The 18,758-nt window shown below is 36.0% G+C and overlaps 1 pseudogene; it reads left to right on the plus strand.

Annotated features, from left to right (window-relative positions):
- The window catches only part of LOC131155973 (auxin-responsive protein IAA13-like), a 123,816-nt pseudogene that overhangs the window by 30,028 nt on the left and 75,030 nt on the right, over positions 1-18,758 (plus strand).

Below are 18,758 nucleotides of genomic sequence, written 5' to 3' on the forward strand. Positions count from 1 at the left end.
GTGATGAATAGAGTCTCCATTAGGACAAGCTTAGAAAAGACCCCCTATGAACTTTGGAAAGGAAGAAGACCAAACATATCTTACTTTCAAATGTCTGGATGCAAATGCTTCATTTTGAATGATAAAGAGGACTTAGGAAAATTTGATGCAAAATCAGATAAAGGAATCTTCTTAGGATATTCAGCGAATAGCAAAGCCCTTAAAGTTTACAACAAAAGGATCCTTTCAATCATAAAATTAGTCGATGTAGCTTTTGATGAGGCAAATCCATTCTCTAAACCCTCTAATATTGAGGAAGCAGAAATTAAAAAAAGACTATAAGACTTAGAAATTCAAGAAGTAAAAGATGAGAGTAAGGAATCAAGCTCATCTTTAGATGATAGCCCTCTAGATAAATCCAAATTACCTAAAGAATGGAAATTTGTAAGGAATCACCTAAAGAATCAAATCATCGGTGAACCTTCATGAGGAGTATCCACTAGATCCTCATTAAAGAATATGTGTAATCATTGTGCGTTCCTATCTCAAGAGGAACCTAAGAACATAACTAAAGCATTAAATGATGACTCATGGATAGTAGCCATGTAAGAAGAGTTAAATCAATTCGATAGAAATAGAGTTTAAAAGTTAGTTCCTAGACCCACTGATCACTTAGTAATCGACACCAAATTGGTGTTTAGGAATAAGAAGGATGAGAACGACATTATAGTGCGTAACAAGGCTAGACTAGTAGCTTAAGGTTATAATCAAGAAGAAGGAATAGATTACGATAAGACCTTTGCTCCTGTAGCTAGAATGGAAGCAATAAGAATGCTACTAGCCTATGCATCTCACAGATTTTAAAATTTATCAAATGTATGTGAAGGATGCATTCTTAAATGGATTTATAAATGAAGAAGTATATGTAGCACAACCTCTAGGATTTGAGGATTTTCATTGTCCTGATCATGTGTTTAGACTAAAAAAATCCTTATAAAGACTAAATCAAGCTTCTAGAGCTTGGTATGAGCAACTAAGTGGCTTTTTATTGGAAAATGACTTTTCAAGAGGAAATATGGATAGCACTCTGTTTATTCTGTCTAAAGACAAAGATATGCTCATCATCTAGATATATGTGGATGACATTATCTTTGGTGCTACTAATGAGGAATTATGCAAGGACTCTGCAAAATGCATGCAAGACGAGTTTGAGATGAGTATGATGGGAGAGTTGACATATTTCCTTGGTCTTCATACCAAGCAAACAAAACTAGGACTTTCATAAATCAGTCAAAATATATAAGAGACCTACTTAAGAAATTTGATATAAAAGGTGGGAAGTCATTGGGAACCCCAATGAGCACTTCTATAAGCCTTGACAAAGATGACTAGTGAAAGCCGGTAGATATGAAATACTACGGAGGCATGATAGGTAGTTTGCTCTATTTGATTGCTAGTAGACTTGACATCTTGTTTAGTGTCTGTATGCGTGCCCGTTTTCATGCTGCCCCTAAAGAATCTCACCAAATAGCTGTCAAGAGAATATTGAGATATTTGATAGGTACTATTGAATTAGGTCCATGGTATCCTAAAGATACAGGTTTTGAGATGATTAGCTATTCGGATGCGGATTATGTAGGCTGTAAAATTGATCGAAAAAGTACTAGTGGTACTTGCCACCTTCTAGGATGATCTCTTGTGTCTTGGTTCTCCAACAAACAAAATTTCGTGGCACTAACTACTATAGAAGCAGAGTACGTGGCAGCAGGTAGTTGTTGTGCACAAACTCTTTATATGAAACAATAGTTAAAGGATTTTAAATTGGAATATTAGGCTGTACCAATTAAGTGTGACAATACTAGCTCCATCAATATTTCCAAATATCCCATCTCCCATTCTAGGACCAAGCATATCGACATTAGACAACACTTTTTAAGAGATCATGTGCAAAAAGAAGATATCATACTTGAGTTCGTAAATACAGATGATCAATGGGCTGACATTTTTACAAAACCTCTTTCAGAGGATAGATTCATCTCAATAAGATGAGAACTAGGATTATTGCATAGTAGAGAAGTAATTTAACAAGGAAAAAGGATAATTATTTTAGTTAGGAAGTAAGTTAAAATTTCTAAAAGGTTAGGTGACTGACAACTTATCCTCAGTTGACTGGTCACTCTCTGACTTACTAGTTTTTTCAAAGATCAGCCTCATCAGTCGACTGACTCCTTGAGGCATAGTCGACTGACCTACTACTAGTTTGCGAAATTTTGAAAAAATACATAGGTTAGACGACTGACTCTTTGAGCATAGTCGATTGACACGTGGCATATAAATATGAACTATTCGTAAAAACCCTAATTTTTCACTTCTCAATTTACCGACCCAATTTCTCTTCTCTTTTAAACCCTTTCTTCTTTATCCATGAGTATTCCCAAACGAAAAATCTTCCGATTAAACCTTGACATCCTTCTACTTCATTCCCACTTTATTTTCAATGATTTCACTGTTTCTTTTTCTCCAAAGTCATGCCAAGAACAAAGATCACAACAAATTGAGGTTCTACCAACATCAGTACGTTTAGAAGAAAATGGATTAACCTCATCAAATGCCACATGAACTGATTCTACAACTGAAAGGGTCCCTTTATTGTAGACTCTAAAGGCTTTGTTATTCACAGCATATCCTAGGAAGATTCTTTCATCTAATTTAGCATAAAATTTTTTGAGATCCTCTTTATCATTTAAAACAAAGCACTTACATCCAAATACATGGGAGTAAGACATATTTTGACTTCTCTCTTTCCAGAGTTCATATGGGATCTTCTCTAGGCTGGTCCTAAGGAAGACTTTATTCATTACATTACAAGCAATGTTCACCGCTTCAGCCCAAAAATATTTAGGTAGTTTATGTTCATTTAGCATGGTCCTTACCATTTCCTGAAGTGACCTATTCTTCCTTTCAACAAGTCCATTTTATTGAGTTGTAGAGAAGTTGTGAGCTATTCCATGTTCATCACAAAAGTTCTCAACATATTTATTTTTAAATTCTCTACCCCTGTCACTTCTAATATTTAGAATGTCATACCCCTTTTCATTTTGAAGCTTCTTGTATAAGTTTATAAACATCTTATAAACTTTGTCCTTAGAGGATAAGAAAATTACCCTGGTAAACCTGGAGTAGTCATCAACTATGACGAATGCATATTGCTTTCCTCATAAACTTTGAGTTCTTGTGGGGCCAAACAGGAATAAGTTCTAGTGGCCTACCAGTAGAGATGTGTTTTTTCTTATTAAAACTTGTCTTGGTTTGCTTCTCAAGTTGACAAGCATCACACACCTTGTCCTTTGCAAAATTAGTGCTAGGTAAACCCTCGACTAAGTTCCTTTTTTCTAATTTGGACAATAGGTCCATACTGGTATGTCCTAATCTCCTATGCCACATCCAACTAGCTTCATTCAAGGTTGTGAAGCATTTAACTTCTTGAGATATCAGGTTTTCGAAGTTAATAAAATATACGTTATCAACTCGATTAGCAATAAACAAGGTGTCATGCTTTTCACTATGTTAAACTATGCATTTGTCTTGTTTGAATGTTACATCAAAATATTTATCACTTAGTTGACTAATACTAAGTAGATTATATTTCAACCCTTCTACCAATAAAACATCATCAATTTCCAAGGAGGGTTTCTTATCGACTTTACCGATGCTGATAATTTTGCCTTTAGCATTGTCGCCAAAGGTGACATATCCACCATCCTTTAGTGTTAATGAGGTGAACTAGGACTTGTCTGCTGTCATATTCCTCGAGCAACCACTATCCAAGTACCATTTATCTTTTGACGGGGTGGACCTAAAACATTCCTACAAAAAGGAATTCAAGATGTTACTTTTGGTACCCAAACCTTCTTAGGTTTCTTTGAATTTGTTTTAGTTTCTGTTTTCACTCTCCAAACCTTTTTTATTTTAACATTCTTTCTCTTGCATGGACATTCAAAATTTATGTGTCCCTTCTCCTTAGATAAGAAACACGTAGTGTGTTTATATGCATTAGTGCAATATGTGCTTGCATAATTTTTTGAGGCTTTTACAAAGTACCTCATATAGAGGTTCTTTTTCTTTGTGTTCTCAACTCCATTGAAACCTATTCCTTCTTTATCCAAGGACATTCTTTGTGATCCAAAAAGTTTATTAAAATTCTCTTTTCCTCTAGTGAATTTGTAGATGATTTTAGTTTGATCCTCAATTTTACTTTCAAGACTACGCATTTCTGAGTCTTTTATACTTTTACCATTCACTTGCAACTTTACTAGTTCTTGAGACATTTGGTTGATTTAATCATGAGTTCATCAATAATTGAGTCTTTTTTCTTTTTCGGCTGATTTTGATGACTCTAGTTGGTTCATTAATGTTTCATTTTGTTCTTTTAGAGCTATGTTTCTCTTGAATCTCTTATGTAATGAAAATAGTTCAACTTGAATTTACCTATACGTATGCATACTCTCACATGAGTCACTACAAGATTCATTACTAGATTCAGCAGACGAGGTTGAGTAAGAATTTACCTCGTTGGTGCTCACCATGAAGCATAGGTTAGTAATCTCTTGATCACTTGATTCACTTTCTGAGTCACTTGAGCTAAAGTCATCCCAAGTTGTTACTTTCATTGCTTTATTTTTCTTCTTCTTAGCATCTTTCTTGAGCTGTGGACAATCAGGTTTTATATGTCCTACTTTCTTACAATTATAATAGGTAGGGGTTCATTTTTTTTTTTTTCTCTCTAACTTGTTTCACCCTTATCTATTTTTGACCCTTTGAATTTTCTAGCAAATCTTTCATTCTTATTAAAGAATTTTCCTAGACATCTAGTGAATAGGGTTAGGTCATCGTCATCCACCTCATTGTCCTCTTCCTCACTTAAGCTCTCCTTTGAGGCTTTAAGAGCTATTGACTTCTTTTGTTTACTACCCTCAGTAGCTTTTTCATTTATCGCCATCTCGTACGTGAGAAGCAATCCTATCAGTTCATCTTGAGAAGTATTTTTCAGGTTTCTGCCTTCAGTTATGGCAGTGGCTTTAGGTTCCCAAATAGAAGGAAGTCCTCTTAAGGATTTTCCTAATCATCTTGTAGGTAGAGTAGTTCTTACCTAGTTTATTAAGGGAATTTATTATATGGGTGAACCTAGTATACATACTAGTGATAGACTCCTCATAGTTCATCATAAAGGCCTCATACTCGCCAGTGAGCATGTCAATCCTACTGTCCTTAACATCTACGCTTCCCTCATAGGTAACCTCTAACTTGTCCCAAATCTGCTTAGCCAATTTACAACCTATAATTCTATTGAATTCGTTGGCATCTAAGGCACAATATAGTGCATTCATTGCACTAGAATTAATTTGCAGTTGTTATATATCCGAGTCATTTAGATCAACTTCTTCTTTAGGGACTTCTTTATTATCTACATTCTTAGTGGGAATAAAGTCACCATGTGTGACTACTTTCTAGACCTTCCAATCCATAGTATGCAAGAATATCCTCATTCATTGTTTTCAGAAGTTGTAGTTTACACTGTAGAAAATGGGAGGTCTAGATGAAGATTGGCCTTCACCAAAAGGGGATAGACCTAAGTGTGCCATAGGGATATTTATGTACACTACAAAAAAATTAGATTTTAGTGACGAAAGTATTAGTGACGGTTTTAATTTCGTCACTAAAAGTGATTTATTAGTGACAGTTTTCAGAAACCGTCACTACTAGTGTAAGTATTAGTGACAGTTTTAAAACTGTCGCTAATACTTTCGTCACTAAATCGCTATTATCCTGCTCAAACTATCGCAGAAAACCACTTTTCATGCGGAAACAATCCCGGGAAAATATTAGCGACGTTTTTTGGGGTATTAGTGACAAATTCAAAGCGTCACTACAAGTACTAGTAACAATTTCATAAGCCATACTAATAATGCATGTTAGTGAAAAAGTCAATAATAATAGTGATGGTTCCTAAAAATCGTAACTAATAATACATTATTAGTAACGGTTCTTACGAACAGTCAATAATAGTCCTTTATTAGTAAAGATTTATAGAACCGTCACTAATAATACTCACTAATAATACTTTTGTTGACTAGGAAAAAGTAAACAATATTAGTGACGGTTTATTAGAATCGTTACTAATATCCTATTATTAGCGATGAATTTGTTAAACTGTTGGTAGGCTCACCAAGGCTTGGGTCCTTAACTACCAAAAATAATATTTATAAAACCTAATTTAATCCTAAGTTCAGTAGAAAGTTGGGGAAGTCGGGTATCGATCCACGGGAATTAGAGTGCAGTTATCAACCACTTCCAAAATAGTTTATTGAAGCTTTGTATGAAAATAAGTGAAAAGGTGGGATTTTTGTGGTGTAAAGGTGGGTTTTTTCTAACAGTCCTAATGAAAGCATGTAAAATCTATGTTAACCCTACTCCTACAAAGCAGTGCTCAATCATGGATTTGACCTAAGATTTCATGTGCGTAGTCTAAGTTTAGTGAGTTTACCGTATTAAACTAACCGAAAACCGGCTAAACAGTCTAAGGAGCCATTCAATGGCATAGGGTAACAAGGGTGCACCAACCGTCCGGAGCATGGTCGGGAATCGAACTATACTTTATCACAACGATCATGAAAACCTCTATAGGAGACTGTAGCCTACTATGTGTACTTGACTGAAGCTGTAGAAGTGATATCCCATCCCTAAGGACGCAATCACAATCAAGTAGTAAATGAAAGCAAATAAATGAAAGCAATAAATTGAAAGCATGTAAAAATGAATCCTTTGTATTCGAGTCGCCTGTCACTAATGCCTGTCCCTACAATGGATGATCACCTAATCTAACAAAGCATGTAAAAACCAGTCCTTGGTATTTGAGACGTCACTCACAAATAACTGTCCTTGCAATGAAATGATCACTAATCTATAGTTGTCTCTCAATGGCATTCTAGGTCTGATATTGACCTTATAGGTCATACTCGGTTTTGATAATGACAAATACTCTTGGTATTTGATGACTTTCGAGTTTATGTGCAGGTATATAATTAGCAGATCAACTAATGGCACATGAAGACTCAAAGTCTAAAGAGCTCGAAGACTTCTTTTGTTGTAATTAATATTTGCTCTATTCGGGTCTCTAATAGTAAATATAGGAAAAGGTCTATAATATTAATGCATATTACATATGTCCTCATAGACCTTAGAAAGACCTTAGGTCTCTACAAAAATGCACAAAATAGTCAACATAATCACTTATAATATAAAGGGAATTAATCGAATAAAAAATTGGACTTAATTGAATATATGTGAGAGGTCGGGCGACCGAACCCCAGGAGTTCAAACTCCTCAAGCGCTCGAACTACTGGAAAGTTAGCAGTTTGACCTGACTTCGGGCGACCGAACTAGAAGTGAACATACGATCCACGGGCGACCGAACAAGTGCCAGTGCACTTTTCAACAACTCGGGTGCCCGAACCTTCGAGTTCAAAAAGGCCTCGGGCGACCAAATTTGTCAGTTAAGTTAACTGAACTCGGAATCGGGCACCCGAGTTTGCGAACAAAATGCTAATGACTTTTTTTTAGCTAGCCAACCGGTTCTTCGAGCACCCGAACCATTAAAAATTGATTTTTTGAGTAAGTCTGTTTGGGCACTCGAACATCTCGGGTTAAAATATTTTTTACTGATTTTCAAATGGGGTAAACTGGGTTAATTTTCTTAATTGGTTTTAAAACAAATCTAATAATATCCATTGAGTCTCCAACAGTCATAATTTTGCCTATACAAGCTCATTTACAAAATTAACACAAGATTAGCACTTAGATTATCTTAAAAATCCTTGGAAAATTTAAGTGCTCATATTTCATATACCAAGCCAAATACACTCTTTCTTTGTGAGTCCCTTGACAAACCTTGTTTCCAAAGAGAGTTAGGGTGTGATCTTGATCAACTACTCTTGCTTAAAACTCTCATTGAATATAGATTGATTGTTGATTTTGTTGGAGAGTTTTTAGCTAAGGTCTTTTCACCCTAGTTTAACTAATATTCTTTGTGTGGGAAAACCTTGTAGCTAGTGGGTCTTTGCCCCACCATTGCAAGACTTACTTGGCTTGTGTTTTTGATTGTGCAAATACATTTTTCTGAAGAAAAATTTTCAAATATCTCTTGAGCTATATTTTTTAGAAAATCATTTGTCAGATATTTTGAACACTCTTGTTGCAAATCTTTGAAACCCTTGCTATGATTGATCAATATTGACACTTGATTTTAAAGATAGATTAATTGTACACTCTTTGTAGTTATTCTATATTGACATATGTTAGAGTGTAGTTGAACACATTGCATAGAGCTTATAGTTCATACATATTGATTTGCATTGATTAATTTGTGCTGAATCGGTACATATCTGCTTGTGTAAGAAGCATCTATTTGTACTTAAATTTTCATATCATTTGTTGTATTCTAGGCATGGCATAAGGGGGCTATAATCCAGCTCGGAAGGATTGTTAGGGCCTTCTCCACCCTATAAGGAGAGCTTGTAAAGGTTGAGATCAGCCCTGTGCTAATTGACCTGGTTGCAATTGGTGTTGCTCCACCCATTAAGTGAGTTTTAGTGGAATCCTCGGGCTTGCAAGCTAGAGGTGGGGACGTAGGCACTATTGGCCGAACCTCGATAACATATCGTGCATGTTTTTTTACATTTTTGCAATTTATTTACTGCACGTGTATGCTTTATTGTGAATGATTGGGTTTGTTTTTGCATAGACACTAAGTTGCGTAAAACTGTTGATCTGGTTTAACCTAGGAAAAAGCTTTTAAATACCAAATTCACTCCCCTATTGGGAATACACCAAAGCTAACAGTCGCTAACCTAAAATCGGCCAAAGAGAAACCCAGAGCACATTGTCGAAGCTATTAGTTATACCCATTAGGGTTTACAGGGTTTGAAATTCAAATAAGGAAACTTTGCAGCAAATCTTGCGCAGAAGATCGTTGCTGTTGACCAAGTCGTACCCATGCTTCCCCTGATCGCACCTTGGTCAAGACTCATAGGAAATTAGGAATTCGAATTTTCCATGTCTTCGACTAAGTCACACTTTAGGGTCTTGCTAGTCGAGTTAATGGTTGAGACTTGCAAGATCTTGATCTTCAAGAAATCTCAGGAAATCGCTCCTCAAGGTCTCTTGGTCGACCACTTGGATGATGCTCTCGGAATTTCTTGGCTTAGGAGACTTCAGTATCTCGCCTTAGTCGCCCTTGAGGGTCACATGGTCGAACACTTGGTCGAGACTTGTAGCATTTTGATCTCAGTATGAACCTTGGAGTCTGTAGTGGATGACTGGGTCGCTCCTTGTTTTGCTGGTCACACCACTTTGTCAAGCAAAGATTCCCTTTCTCTTATGATATGAGGCTTTGGGAGCTTGGTTTAACATCTGACTTTGAGCTTTGTGTATTCCAAATACTCCTTTAGCTTCTTGTATGCCTAATTCCTTGTTTTTAACCTATATTTCCTGAAACACAAACAAACCTTACATAACTCCAAACGATTATAACAAAGGGTTACATACAACACAAATAAGGATAAACAAAGGTAAATGGGGGCCTAAAATAGTATATTCTAAGAACACATTGTTAGAATTGGTGTATTCCCAAGAGGGAGGGTGAATTAAAATTTTAAAAACTTTTGCCAAGGTTAACCAAATAACAGCAGTATATCACAACCAAGGGTTTTTCTATGCAATCACAATCACACTAGTAATTAACTGAGCAAATATTTAAACAATTAAAGCAATCTCAGTATTTCCATGTATTGACCTTATAAGTCATGCCTAGTTTTGATTATGACAAATACTCATTGTGTCTAATGGGTGTTTGAGGTTTTGTGCAGCAACTAAGATTGTTAAGATCAAGATGGGCACAAAGCAAGCAAAGTTTGAAGACCGATTATAGATCTTAATTGTAATATAATTCATTTGTGAAAATTGGTCTATAATAGTAAGTAGGGCTCTAGTTTGTAATAAGCTCACACACATCACATGTATGATTTATTACGTAAGCTCAATACAAACCGTTAATAAGAAATGACCTTAGGGTTTTCCTTTCGATTGACCGAAGGTTGACCAACACCGGAATTTTTCGGTGTCTTAATTTTGGACCCCAAGTGACCCTAGGACACACAAATTTGCACATATGTTTGTTAGGCACTTGAATAGGGTTTGTATGTTTCAAGACTAGACCGAAATGCACATTTTGTGTACTTTTGGTCGACCGGCCAAGGTAGTTCATTTTGCCCTGGTCGACCGAAACAGGTCTGGGTCAACAGTTGATCAAGGCCCTGGTCGACCGAACCAGGTAGTTCAAAAAGCCCCGGTCGAATGAAACCCCATGGGTCAAAATTTTGACCATCTGGTCGATCGAGCCACTTTTGTACTCCAAATACCTGGTTGACCGAGGGTCCTTGGGAAAAATCCCAACGGTCTGGTCGACTGAACCAACCAGTTCAAAATGGTCCAGTCGATCGAACCTCAAAAAAATGGGAAATCGCCCACTTTCGGTCGACCGAGCGCTTAGTTCAAAATCGTCCTGGTTGACCGAACCATGTGAGTCCTGGTCGACCGAACTTGTTCTGGTTGACCGGACCTCTCAGGTTGCCCTGCATTTTTACCATGGTTAACTTATTTTTATCAGGGTTAAAATATTTAAAACATCATTAATCTTTTCTAATATTCCCGACTATATCCCTAACAATTATATTTGAGGGGTTTTCTATTTATACCCCTTCATTTGGGAAGATTCATAACTTGATTAGCCTACTTGATTAAAAATTCTCTCTCAAGTTCAAATATCCATAATAGTCAGATCTAAGGCCCATTCACTCATACTTACCTGCTACCATTGTCTAAACCCTCTGCAAGTCGATTGAGTGTTTGTTTCCATAAGGTTTACTCTCCCATTTGTATTTGATTGATTCAATTTTCTTGAGAGTTAAACCTAAGTATTCTTAGGGGACTTCGTTCATAAGCCTATCCTAAAAAGACTTGCTTAAGCTTCTGAGAGTTGCATTTGTGTTGCAAATATCTTAGGAAGCTTGTATTTGTCTTTGGATTGCAAAATCATTTTCAAAACATACTCAAATATCTTTTGTAATTTATATTGATATATTTGTGAAAAGATATTTGTGTTTGTGATGATGATCATTGTTGCAATATTCATTCACTCATGTATTATTTGCTGAATACATAGATTACACATCTTTTGCAAACCAAGCATATTCATTATTCGATATTACATGCTTGAGACATCCTGCTGATTGAAATACTTGAAACTTGGCATCTTTGTGTGAACTTATTGGTTGAACATCTTGTGAAAAAAAGATTGATTGATTGACACTCTCACGTACGCATTACACTGATAAAAAACACCTTTGAGAGTTGAACTGTCTAGACCACACTAAGCTTACATATTATATCATATTGTGGTGTATATAATTGCACGTAACTGGGTACACATTTGCTTTACAAGAAAGCATAACACTGTACCATTTGATTGTAATACACATCTATTATATTTCCAGGCATGGGCCTGAAGAGGGAGACTAGCCCTGGAATAGTCCCGGATTGGCTTAGACCTGGTTAGGAAAGCTAGGTGCGCCATCCTGTTAAGGCGTGTTGGTTGAGGTCAGCTCCGCTAATTGACCTGGTCAAGGTTGAGGTTAGCCTTGTGCTAATTGACCTGGTTGTAATCGGTGTCGCTCTACCCTTAAGTGAGCTGTTAGTGGAATCCTCGGGCTTGTGAGCTAGAGGCGGGAACGTTGGCACAGTTGGCCGAACCCCGATAACATATCGTGCGTTGTGTATATTTTCGCACTTTATATTTATTGCACATGTATGTTATTATGTAAATGATGCACTTGATTTAAATTTCTGCATATTATATTCATCAGCGTATTTGGAACTGAATAGAAAGACCCTAGGTTGTTATATTCAGCTGACATCTAGTTTAACCTAGGAAAGAAATTTAAAATTCCAGTTCACTTCCCCTTTTGGGAATACAACAATTCTAACACCTTGCATTCATAGAAACTAAAATATAAAAAAATAAATATGGAAAATTAAATAGTACAAGGAAAGAGAATGACACAAGATATGTTATTGGGGTTCGGCCAACTGTGCCTACGTCCTCGCGTCTAGCTCGCAAGCCCGAGGATTCCACTAAGGCTCACTTGTTGGTGGAGTGACACCGGTTACAACCTCCCCCTCCTTATTGGGCAAGGGAAACCTCAGATCATATTAACAGGGCTAACCCTAACCTTTACAACCAATCCTTACGAGTTAGATCAACACCCCCTCAGGCCATGCCTAGAATACAACAATGAATATAAAATTTGAGTACAATTCAAATGCTTCTCAACTGAACAAATATGTACTAATATTTAGTACAATGCACTCACAAATGATGGGAAATTAAGCTCAATGTGATAATTTTTTAACACAATATATCAACTCATAGTTGTATGTGTATCTATATATATAAGTGTGAGTGAGTGAGATCTTTGATTCAAGATAGTATATTTGCAATATGAATAATCAAAGAGCCTCTACAACCCTAAACAAATATCTCAACAATATATTACAAGCATTAATAACAATGGATATCAGGGTTTAAGCTTGCAAAAATATTTTTTATCAAAAACACAAAGCAAGATTTTGAAACTTGCAATAAGGATGCAAGTTCAGAAGCAAATTTAGAGTTCTCCCAAACAATATTTATGAATGAAAATATATTGGGAAAACTTTGGCTTACTCTGAAAAATAAGTAGAGTATGGGAGAGTTTAAGCTTGTGAGTACTATGAGATCTGCTCAGAAAAATGCACAATCAACCTTGCTTTGAAATGCAAACAATATGCAAGTGAAGAAGGTGAGGAAATATACTCTTTCTAAAAATATAATCAAATCTATGTGAGAAAGAGTTTTAAACAATTATGCTTGTAAAAATATGGGAGTATGAAAGATTTAGTAACAAGAATTTGAGAGAAAAATGTTACTAATCAAATGCTAATCTCATTGCTAATTAGGGCAAATGAGGGAGTATATATGGGCACTCCCAAAAATAGAACTGTTGGGGACACAGCTGGTATTTCTAGAAAAGTTTAATGACAAGATAATTAAGTTTAAGATTTTAAATATCTGGCCAAAAAGAAAGGTTCAGTCAACCAAATCAAAGGGTCGGCCGACTGTATTAACAGGTTCAGTTGGCCGAGTATTTTGCCAGTCGGTTGAACCCTCACAAATATTCAAAATCATTTAAGGTTCGGGTTGCCGAGCATATTGCTGGTTGGCTGAGCCAAAGGCGATTTTTCGAACCTTCGATGGTTCGGTCGATCGAGTTGTTTTTAGCTCGTTTGGTTGGTCGATCGTGGGCAGTGAAAAGTACAAGGTTCAATGTTTGGGTGACCGAGGAAGTTATGATCATTTCTGGTCAGTCGACCACGACTAAGTCAAACCATTGACTTCTGCTTTGGTCGGTCGACTGAGGCATTTATAACGCCATGAGGCCGGTCGACTGAGCACCTTGAAAAGTCAAGTTGTGCCCTAATTTTGACCTCAAAAGAGTATCCATATTTATGTAAGTGATGTTTTTTTAAATTGGGGAACTAAAGTTGGTCTAAGGTCATGTTCATGAGCTTAACAAACACATCATAAATGTAATGCATTATTACAACCCAATAACTAAACTAAAATGCATTTACAATACAAAATAAGTGTCTTCTTCTTTTGTTCCTTATTTTCCTCAATAAATAAGCCAGGAGTATGCACATTACGATTCGACTTGGCTTCCATTTTTCCGTCCCTTATGTGCAATATGAAATATGGACCCGTTCACATGCTAAATGCACACATAAGTAACTTGTGCTTTTCTCAGCATCAAAATAGAGATCTTACTCAAAAGGTCAACACACATCACAATCCTCAACTTACACTTTGCTAATCCTCGAGCAAAGAAAAAGCTAATAAAATTAAGAAAAACTAAAAAATCCTAACTACCTTTTCTTTAGTGGAAAACACGATTGCATTTATCGTATACAACAAGACTTTGAAACCCTAGGTTGACCCTAATGGACGAGTTCTAGTCTCGTGAGGGTTTCCAGGGTGATACCCACAAACACCTATATCAGTGAACATAAGATCATAAAACACGCAGCACAGTCATATCATTTCACATACAATTATATAAGTTAATTACATGCAGAGTCTTACATACATGACTTTGTTATACACACACTCCACAACAAGTTACTCATGCAAGTCTCAACAAGATACAACCATTATCGACAACACACTTACAGAGATTCAACTGGTAATTACAATTCAAAGCTAACATTATCATGTAACTTCAAATATAAATAGTGTGATTTTAGGTGTGATCCCAAGAAAAGGGGGGGGGGTGAATTGGATTTTAAAACTTTTTGGCTAAAATAAATTTTTCATTCACCACAAATCATATCCTATTAAAAATATAAGTGTCTATGTAAACTGATTAGTCACTGAGTGCAAACATACACATGGAACATATCTCATTTAAATTAAATATGTGTATGTAAAAATAATTTTGACAATAAATAAACATTCATATACTTGTGGAAACTAAAGTGCGAAAATTTAAATGAGAGAGAGAGAGGGAGAGAGAGAGAGAGAGAGAGAGAGAGAGTGAGAGAGAGATACAAGATTTGTTATCGAGGTTCGGCCAATACTGCCTACATCCCTACCTTGGGCGGACCCCCCAAGGATTCCACTAACTTGCTCACTTAACCAGGCAGAGCAAAAGCTGTTTGCACCCTCCTTCACAGGGTAGAGACACCCCAGCTACACCTACCAGGTGGAGCCAAAACCCAACAACACTTTATGGGTGGTGCCAAAACTCGGCAACATTTAACGGGTGGTGCCAACACCCATCTTAGTTAATCGGGCTAAAGCTAAACCAGTTTCCTCCTTCACGGGGTGGAGTCACACCAACTACACTTTACGGGCGGAGCTAAAACCCACACCTTATAGGATGGATGGTGCCTCCTCTTTTGATGATCACATTTCGGGAATACGACAATATTTTTGTGTACAAATAAACGCTTCTCAACAAGCAGAGATGTACAAGTTGAAGCACTAAAATGCACACTCAAATGATATTAAAATGAAGCTTTGTAAAGTATTTAAAAATTTCACTCAAAAGTATTTTTCAAAAAAAAAAAAAAACTAAGAGAGTATGGAAAATGATTTCTCTTTTCAAAATGACCTTTTAAAATAATTACTAAAAGGCTTCCAAGCATAGCATATGAAATTAAATACATGCTCTAGCCTTTTTCAAGGAGCTTCTCAAGCCAATATATATAAGCAAGATATATGCTCAGAGCTGCCTTGTATAACCCAATGTTTTTCTCCAAAAAATATTTTCAAATTAAGGAATAGGAGAAACACTAGTTTCTTTAAAATGATTGACCTTCAAATAAGAGACGCCTTCCAAGTAAGAATATATGAATTAAATGTGTTGCTCAAGACTCTCAAACATTTACTCAAAAAAAAATTTCTCCAAAAATTATTTTTCAACTAGAAGTCTAGGAGAAATTTGGACTTTCAAAATATGAGAGTAAAATGGCCAACAAGCAATATATATATATATGAATGAATATACACGCTCAAGAACCCTTTTCAAAATAAATATAATTTTTCCAAGAATGATTTTCAATAAAAGAGGAGTAGGAGAAATTTAGACTTTGAAACCCATTTAAAAACCAAGGCAATCAAGAAAAATACATATGAAGGATGATACATGCTTGAGCCCATTCAAAATAAAACCCCAAAGAGATATTCTCCAAAAATATTTTCAAGAAGTAGGAGAAATAAGAAATTAAAACATATCAGGGTGTAAAAATGGAGAGAGAATAAAAATAATAATTTCCTAAGCTTTCCAAAGGATTCACCAACGTTTTTCAAGTATTTTGGGGTTGCATTTATAGGCAAAAAATCACATATAGTTGTTATGTAGCCGTTGGGACCTTAAAATATTGTTTTATTTTGAAAAATAGTCGTTTTTCAACTGTTGTGAGGCCTTTACGAGAGGTTCGGTCAGCTAGGGGCAAGCCCTGGTCGGCCGAGGCTTCAAAATCGTGAGGTTTGGTCAGCTAGGGCCAAGCCCTGGTTGGCTGAGGCTTAAAACACGTGAGGTTCAGTCGACTATCCTTGGGTTTTTTGTTCGAACACCCTTTAGTATTTTGACTATAACTTTTTCCATACAGCTCCATATCAAAATGTTTTGGTATAAAAAAAAAAAAGCTAAGAGAAAATACCACAACTTTCATGTTAAACACTTTTTAAGATAAGAAGTTATGGATTAAGAAAAACGTCCATCAATGAGATGGAAAAAACATGAAGGGCGTTTTTCTATTACGGACACCTTTTAGTATTTTGGTCATAACGTTTTCTATATAACTCCAATTTGGATGTTCTTGATTTCAACAGAAAGTAATAGAAAATACCACAACTTTCATATTGAACACTTCTCAAGATAAGAATAATTTGGTTGAGAAAATCTCTTTGGTTGACTGGTCGGTTGACTGACCCCTTTGTAAAAATTAATTTTTTTCCTTCTTTTAACTTCAAAATCATTTCAAAATCTTTGTATAAGTTAGGAATTTTATGAAAAAGGTTTTTCATGTCACATGGAGATCCTATGGTCAATCTAAGTTCATGTTTGAGCTTCAAATTGAATCATATGATATGCATGCACATTCAACCCTAATTACTATTACAACCCAAAAATAAATAAATTCTTCGCGGTTCACTCCTTTGCAATCCCATAGAATACGCCGATATATGCTTGTTCAGGTGTTCTTATGGCTTCCATTTTGCATCCATCACTTGTGCTTATAGAACTATAAACTTGTTTAATCATTAAGTACACAAGTGAGATGTGGTTTGTCATAATCAAAATAAGGATCGAACTCAAAAGGTCAACAAATAGGTTACATCTTAAGGCGTGTGTAAAGTGTATGATCTATCACACTCAAGATATCACTTGGACACCTGCAGAACGGTCACCTTGACTCAACCTCACTGATATTTTCTCAAAAATCACTCAATAAAATGGGTTCACTCTCCATCTCCATATGTGAGGCATAATGTCATGTTCAAACATCCCACATATGTTAAAGAACTAATGCTAAAGTACGGAGTGAACTAGTCTCAAAAGGAAAGAATCCAACCTATGAATGAGGTGTTGGGTCCTTCACCCTAGCATCTTCTTACCTACTCTCCACATCCAATCAAGACCACCCTAGACTGACTAAATTATAGACCAAGCGTGAGTATATCGTATGCATCGGACGTTTGAAGAGTATTTATACTTTGGTAGAGCCCGAGTTGTGTCCCTAGCTTGACCTTTTTGTAATTGGAGCAGGCATTCTATATATTTTTTTTATTTCTTTTTTACTTTCTTCTACTCATACTTTTTTCATTTTTCTTTCATGGTTAGCTAGGACAATTTTCACAATCTTTTGGGGTTTTCATACTTCCGAAGAGAAATTAAGCTCAAAATAGGGTCCATGAAATAAGTCAAACTCTAGGGGTGGCTCAATTTTCATCTCTTAAGTAAGATACAAGACCTAGGTTTATATCTCCCCACTAGAAATCACCTCTAGGCTAGCAAATGCAAGGATTGAGACTAGTAACAAAGAAAAACTAGAAAAAGGAAGTTGAGTTTCATAAACTTAGAGTTGATGTCAAACACTCCAAGAAAATGAAAGGCTCAATAGTACCTCACAAGGTGTCATAGTCGTCATGTATGTTCTCTTAGTGCTCTCAAGAAACCCTAAGTGCTACAAATAATGTGTACGTGAGTTTTAAGCCTTGAAAAGTACCACGTGAATACAAGATTTTAAATGACCATGTTAACACAAATGAATCACTAGTTAATCTACCTAGAGTGGCATGTCATTACATAGGCTACATTATGTGAAACTACGCACAAGCAACTCACTAATTTTTTAGTGAGCATAACAAAGTCATATACACTATAACCTGAGCATGTAACATAAAAGTAATATACAAGTATGTAAATAGTATTCACAATGTCAACATGGCATAAAACAAATATGATCACTAAAATTTTTTGAAAAAGTGTCAATTTTTGTGCTTTTGAAGTGTGCCATGTAGTGTTTCCTACCCCCCACCCCCAACTTAAAACTTCAATATCCTCACTAAAGTGTGGAAAGAGACAACCTGGAGCACAGTGAAGGAAACACAGCATGGTGCATTTAAAATTACCAGAGTACGTGCATATGTTAGAAGCATATAAAATCTAGACATATCATGCATGCAACGATACCTTATGCACAAAAAGACATTGAGCAAGAACACAATGTAATTTCATTAATTCTCAACGGGGCAATACACTATATATGAATTCAAAAACATGGTGATAAAACAAAACATAAAATTCAAAAGAGAATAAAAATAAGGCAAAAGTGTGTTGCAGAAGCACAGGACATAAACAAAGCTTTGCAAAGACAGATCCTAAGTGGTTAGCCCTAGACCTATCCTAATCATCCTTGATTGACTTGCTGGCATTGCCGTTCGACTTGCCACCTCCGAATTCATCTGATGCATCTACTAGAGTGCTTGTCTCTTATTCACAACCTGCATCAGGATCTTCACTCGTGGTAGCCTCCTCCTCCTCAAAAATATTTCCAGATAT

Source organism: Malania oleifera, chromosome 5, assembly GCF_029873635.1.
Source record: "Malania oleifera isolate guangnan ecotype guangnan chromosome 5, ASM2987363v1, whole genome shotgun sequence".
Classification (NCBI taxonomy): domain Eukaryota; kingdom Viridiplantae; phylum Streptophyta; class Magnoliopsida; order Santalales; family Ximeniaceae; genus Malania; species Malania oleifera.